Source organism: Thermobia domestica, chromosome 13 (assembly GCF_964235325.1).
Source record: "Thermobia domestica chromosome 13, izTheDome1.hap1.1, whole genome shotgun sequence".
Lineage (NCBI taxonomy): Eukaryota > Metazoa > Arthropoda > Insecta > Zygentoma > Lepismatidae > Thermobia > Thermobia domestica.
The window spans coordinates 210,290,736-210,298,446 of NC_137466.1; positions in this window are offsets into that span (position 1 = coordinate 210,290,736).

Consider the following 7,711-nt stretch of genomic DNA (forward strand, 5'->3'; position numbering starts at 1 on the left):
TTCTGGGTTGGGCTACGAATTTTTCAGCAGTTTCTAGTCAATATGGTAGACGTCACGTCAGTACTTTGAAACAAAATAAGTAAGGGAGCACTAATATAAACCAATTACTAACTAAAGATCAGCACTCTGTTATTATTATCTTTTGCAGGAAGGGAAAACACAACTCTTTTTACCCCCTTCAAAAAATTAAGTCCTGGTAGTTGCAAACTAAGCTGTTATAAGCACATCCTCTGAATATTAAAAGCCGAGAATAATGTTTCAGAAAAAAGAAGTATAGAACCTTTAAATAAAACAAAATATGAAACTGAAAAATTCAAACCTGGATAAACACAAACAAGTTACGTAACTAGTTTTACCTTTCTTTTGTTTCCAATCGAAGTTGATCCAATGAGAAGAAAACAAGTCGATCAAATCTACTATTGTTCGCTAGGCACAATAATTAAAAATCATAAGAAGTATAACTAAAATTTATCTCAAAAGGCGCTAAATTAGAAAACAGAAATACTCAGACGCTCAAAGAAGAAAGCTTGAGGACTTTCTGCCACATAGTAAATGCATGGAAGGTAGACTACAATTTGACAATGAGATTGGTTATGATACTCATATAAAATACTACATGTAGAATGTTTAAAGATTGTAGGAGTCTGGGGGGGAGCAGTCTAGGTGGCAGTCAGAGGGCAGAAGTAGCTACTAGGGGGCGCTCGCCCCCTTGCCCCCCCTCTGGCGTCGTCACTGCGTGCCAGTGATACTGTTCGACAAATATATGTTTCCTCTACACTGAGTGCAAATGAAACTTATTTTAATTTTGAGTTCGATTTGACATAAAACGTGTCAAATAACTTAACGAGACAACAGGGATATTTCCATGAAAAGTATATTCCTATGTAATTATTGAAAATCCAGTCGGAATATTCCCTTTCTTCAAAAGTCTGTTTTCTGTACTTAATTTGATTCAAATCTAATTACTCACTGAGCACAGTAATATATTTTATTTTGAAAAATTTAAACTTGTAACCAGGCCCGTGCTGGCCCACCGGGACACCGGGACGTGTCCCGGTGCGCCCTCCGAAATATCACAGTATAAATAAAGGTACAAGTTTTTAGTAATAAATTCTTACAGTTTTATTGGTAAAGAACCCGTGAAATGTGCAGTGCGCTCTTTACATTAGGCGCCCTTCCGAGACCACATCAAAGATGAACGATTTTATTTACTCTTCAGTATAGCACAGTTCTGTACAAGAAATACACACAGTTCCTGTTGGCGAAGAACCCGTGAAAGGTACACTGCGCCCTTTACATAAGGCGCCCTACGAAACATCACATTATAGATAAGTGGTTTTCGTTATCCTGTATACCAGCTTTGTTTAATAAATTTAAATACTGACTGGTAGTACAGAACCTGTGAAGAATACAAGGCGCCCTTTACATAAGATGCCCTGCGAAATATTACATTTTTTTTTTTTTAATTATTCTTCTGTATTTCAGTTTTGTATTATAAATTCATACAGTTGCTATTGGCAGAGAACAGGTAAAGAGTATAATCACTTGCAAAAATATTATAAAGTTATATAGCTATAAAGCGAAACAATGTGATACATCAAGAATAATTCGGATAGTCAAACGTACGATGCATTTATGTAATACTAAACTGACACTAGTCTCTTAATTTACGATTTTTACGGCATCGAAGCTTTCACAGTCTTAATACGCATCCCTATATCCGAGCATATTGATTGTTCCTGTGTGTTTTAAAGCAGTGTTCAGATAAACAGCCCCTGTTGTATTTCTGAAATATAGCTGTATTAATTTCCGTAAAATGGGATCTTCCTGTCACCACGGCACGGCACGTCCTCAGGTTGTGGATCGAGGAGAAGGCCTCTGGGATATAGAGGTTAGCTGCGAATATACTGAGTAAGCAGTCGCGGACAGACAAGGGGTGATAATCCAGCTGGGAATTTGGTGTGAGGCTAACAACCTCATCCTGTAAAAAAAAAGAATTGTTCAGATAAGTTCGCAGAATCCTCGGATCAGAACTGATAACTTGGCACGAACTCAACAAAGTAAAATCGACATGAGATTTGGAATATGGAATATAAGAAGTCTCTATAGGGCAGGCGCGTTAAAATTTGTAAAAAATGAGTTTAGAAATAGAGGTTGTACCTAGTAGAATATCAGGAAGTAAGATGAGAAGGAAATGAAGGAGTCAAGTCGGGAAATTTCACGTTCTTTTACGGGGAACAAATTAAAAATTGCCAACTAGAAACATTGCTTTCCGTTCACAAACGAATACGTAATATCAGCAATTACATAGGTTGAATTTGTTAATGATAGGTTTTCTTTTACTTCTCTTAAGGATCGGTGGTGTAATATTATTGTTTTAAATGCACATGCCCCAACAGAAAATAAGGATGGCGATTTAAAAAATACAGTTTTTACGAAAGAATAGAAGGGGTATTTGATCATCTCCATATGAAAATTCTGTTAAGCGGTTTCAATGCGAAGGTAGGACCAGAGGGTATTTTCAAACCGATTATAGGGAACAAATGTTTGCATAAGAAAGGTTGTGTCAACGGCGGTAGACTCGTGAACTGTGCAACATTCAGAAACCTTATCGTGAAGATTACAAAATTCCGACATCGCGACATTCATAAATACACTTGGACTTCATCAGATGGAAAAACACATAATCAAACTGATCATGTTTTAGTAGACAGAAGAAAACAGTCTAGCACAACTGATGTTCGGTCGTTCAGAGGAGTTGATTGTGATAGTAAGAGAGAGATTATTGTTGAACAAAGGAAATATTCAATATCTGAAAACGGAGCGGTTTAATTTTTTAAAAATAGAGGAGAGCTAGGTGAGAGGGGAGCCAGATTGAAGTGTCAAATAGATTCTCGGTTTTAGAAGGTTCGGAGTGCACTAGTGTTCAAGATACTTGGTTGAAATTAGAGATAACATTAAAATTTCAGCAAAAGAAATATTGGAGCACGCAGAAATACATAGGAACATACCATGGTTCAACCAGGAATGTACTAAAGTAGCAGAGAAGAGAAAACAGAAGAAACTGCGTTGGCTACAAAATCCGAACGAAATAATTACATAAAATTTCATTGTCATTTGGCAGAAAACTTCTAAAACTTTTAGAACAAAGAAACGAGACTTTTGAAAGTTAAAATTAATTAACTTGAAAATAATAGTGAAAACAAAAACATTCGGGGCATGTATAAATGCATCAACGAACTTAAGAAAGACTATCAACTTCGTGCTTATATATTAAAGAAACCTAAAGGAACAGTTCTCACTGATACAGATAGCATCTTAAGTAAATGGAAAGATTTCTTTGGCGATTTGCTTAACACAACCAAAAACTAATGCGCGTGAAGAAAACGAAATGCATGCAGCATAACCTTATATTCCAGAACCTAACGAGATAGAAATAGAATTCGGTATTTTTAAAAAATAAACACATATCTCCGGGTATAGACGAAATTCTGGTTGACTTAATTTTAGCTGGAGGGGAAAAATTGTAGAGCAAGATACACAAACTCATTCTCATTATCTGGAACAAGGAGGAATTACCGGTACCACAAGTGAAGAGAATCAATCATTGTTCCAGTTCAGAAGAAAAGCAACAAAACAGATTTAATAATTATCGAGGCATTTCTCTTCTGTCAACATCCAATAAATCCTCTTAAACATTGTATTAGCAAGATTGACTCCATACGCAGATGAAATTATTGGAAATTATCAGAACGGATTTAGGTAAAATCTATCAACTATCGACCAGATATTTACCATTCGACTAATACTTGAAAAAAAATGAGAGAATACAACATTCTGGCACATCAATTATTGACTTTAGACTCTGGTAGGAGGGAACCATTGTACAATATGTTTACAGAATTTTCAACACCGAAAAAGGTAGATTAATTAAGATATGTTTAAATGAATCCCAAAGTAAGGTTCGAGTAGAGAAATTCTTGTTCACGAGCTTTCACGTTGAGAATGACCTGAAACAAGGAGATGAGTTGTCGTCATTATCACTTAACTTTGTTCTGGAGAACACGATAAGGAAAATCAAAGACAGCAATCAGGTAATAGACCTGAATTATATTTGCCAGATTATGGCGTATGCTGATGATGTAAATTTAATAGGTAATGATAGAATAATAGAAAGGAATGCAGAAATCTTAATTAACGCTTGCAGGGATATAGGCTTAAAAGTAAATGCAGAGAAAACTAAATAAATGGAAGTTTGTCGGGATCGTAATACTGCATTTTATGGATGCGTTAAAATATCAAATAATATTTTCTTTCGACAAAGTGGATACTTTCAAATATCTAGAATCATTATTAACAGACCAAAACCATAATCACTAGAAAATGTGATGTCAACTGAAAGCAGGGATTTCGTGCTATTATTCAGTTAAAAATATTTTTTTGTCGCTAATTCTGTTGAGGAATTTGTAGTTCAAAATATAAAACGATAATCATGCCTGTTGTGCTGTATGGTTGCGAAACATGGTCACTGACTCTGAGGGAATATCGCAGACTGAAAGTATTTGAAAACAAGATTCTTAAACCAATATTGGAACTCCAAAAGGAACGGGAATGGGGAAAGGCGGAAACTTCATAAGGAGAAACTGCATAATTTTATACCGTTTATCAAACATTGTTAGTCATCAAGTCTAGGAGGCTCAAATGGTCAGGTTATGTAGCCAGAATGGAAGAAATTAGAAACGCTTTCGAAATTGTAACTGGAAATCCAAATAGGAAAATGACCGTTAGGAAGACCGGGGCACAGATATTAAAATGAATCTCGCAGAGATTGAAATATAAAGTAGAAACTGGGTTCAGTTTTCTAAGAACAGAAATCAATGGAGAGCTTTTGTAAACGCAGCAATGAGCCTCCTGCGTCCATAAGCGTGCTATATTAAGTTGTTGATACATTTAGCTTCTTTTTATTTGACAGAAATGTTATTGCAGGAACTAAAAAGTTTTTCTGTAGTAAAGAGGATTTCAATTCGAGGTTAGCGTTAATACTAAAACAAATTTGGTGGTGATTTTGATATAAAATGCCACCCATACTTTCTTTCAAAGTCTCTTTCTCTCTCTCTCTCTCTCTCTCTCTCTCTATATATATATATATATATATATATATATATATATATATATATATATATATATATATATATATATATATATATATATTCCCGTTTGTATGGGCGCCCTTTTAGTAGACTTGTCCACCGCCCTCACTAGTATCCCAGCACGGCCCTGCTTGTAACAGTTTCGCCAACTACCTACTTTTTAGACTTCCTAAGACACTGTGAATAAAATGAAAAAATATCAATGATAAAAGATAGCTTTTGAGATCCCTAACATCTGATTGGCTATTCTCAACCAATCCCACCAATTACAATGCAGTTCACTCTAAACAATCCAAAAGGTAAACAAACTCTTTAAACTACCTTCCCCCCTATTGTAAGCTACTAAAATGTAAACTAATTGTTCAATTTGCCTTCCTCTCTTGTTTTGACTTATACATAAAAGCTTGTCGTTAGCAATCTGAAATAATTCCTTATAACTAGACGAACTAGCAAGTCCTGCGTGAGATTTGTAACCTCTGTAATAATTTCGTCCAATACACCGTGTTTGCAGATTTCTTTGATATCCTCAAATGGTGAACACCCTCTTTCAATGGGTGTCCGATGGTAAGGCAGGGATCGCCCCCTGGCTGACGAAAATGTATACGTAATATAGCAAACCACGTATATTAAATACCAGATATACCAGACGTGATACGGTAACCATGAAGATGTCCCTCCCTAGAAAATTTTCTTCGGGCGCCCCTACCTCTTTCTGATTTCTAACTTATGCCATAAACATATTCAATCTAAACTTATGCTCCGTATCATTTTAACATGAAACTTTTAATTATATTAGAATCATAAACAAAGACGGAGCTACTCCAAATATTTAGTTAGTTTTCCCCTTGACAGAGTCAATGTATTCATAGAAATTAATTCAAAAATATAATATTAGGAAAAACATATAAGATATTGTTAATGTAATAAGAGCATTCTGACGTGTTAAATTCAGGTAGAGCGAATTTTTTCATAATATATTTTGTTAGGTTCTAAATCGCATTAGCATGAAACAAGTTAAAGAAGAGAGAACCTTATCTTCTTTTATTATTTTAGTATGAACGAATCGGTGACTCATAGAACAGTTAACAGATCGCATCGGTCGCTCATAGGATAGTTAACAGTTCCTGTCGCTAATAGGTCTGTCGCAAGTGGGACGACACCCGAGAAATGAGAGCCTTACACAGACAGATGTGAAACTAAGCTACCGTCTGTGGTAGAAACTAGTTAATAAATAGTAAAATAGGAATGTACTTAGCTAAATTGTGAAGCGAAAGATAAAACATGAAATCTAAACATGCGAAAAGAAAGATTTTCATAATCTAAGCTTACCTATATACTTCCATTTCCTCGAAAACGCTGCATTTTAACTTTTTTTTTTCTCAATAGGACTCGAACAGAAACAATTTTGCTAATAACTATGCTAAAAGATTAAATAGGTTTGTTTCTAATAAAATATCTGGGGCTCACAGTAAAAATCGTTTTCCAAACGGAGAACGGTATGTAAGTGTAATTTAATATCAAAACAAAAATATGTTTAAATCTTTTGTTCCATTATTCATGATAGTATTTCCTTGCATCCTAGTTTGAATTTAGGCAACCCATCAAGACATTATTGAAAGTTTGGGTTGCATAACTTACCTTTGCAAGCAAACAATGAAAGTCCCATTTTGAAAACCAAACTAAATACGCCAAATTGAACACGAAACTCACGAGTATTGTATGTTATGAAGGTGGGTACTGTATGTCTTAATTGTAAAATCCATTACAGGGAAACAAAAGCGGAAGTTGTAAAAGAAAATAATTTTTAACAAAAACCAAAACATTGAAAATTTTCTTTATTTTTTTTTCAACAAAGACGAGTTAAGAAAAAGATCAAGAAGATTCCATCTCAATATAGCGGTATTTTTAAAAACAAAAACTTCATTACAAAAAGCTGGTTCCTTTGTTTCTTTCTCTCTCTCTCTACCAAAGATGTGCATACAATATACAAAGGCATGAAACTTTATTAATAAATTGACGTCCAGTTCGAAGCTAACTATTGCTTCGTAAAGGCTTGTTCCTTCTTCTCTTATAGCAAGCGTTAGTAATTATTCAGCGAGGGATCTTCTCTTCCAAACACATTCAAGGCAGCCGAGATTATAACAAATTGGCGATGCCTTAGTTCAGAGATAGCGTTATTGATCCTGGCAATAGAGACCAGTAAATTAATATCTACTTGAGGACAAAAATCTCGGTACTTAGCAGATACTGATCAAAGCTCTGTTGCAACAGCTAGATTACATATTAAAAATTACTAAGGTACTTGCTTGTTTTTTTTTTTTTAAGATAACTTTAACCAATGTGCCTTTTCTGTTGCTAGTATATTTACAATGATTTATTAAAATATGATAAAACAAATTAAATGAAGTTACAAAATTAATAACTAATTAATGGTGGTAATAAAAGTGAAAGCTAATTAATTGAATATTTACGAAAGTGAGAATTAGATGGGAAATATTTCCTATTACACGGTAAGAATTTTGAACATTTCCTATTGAAAATCACAATTCAACATTTATTCA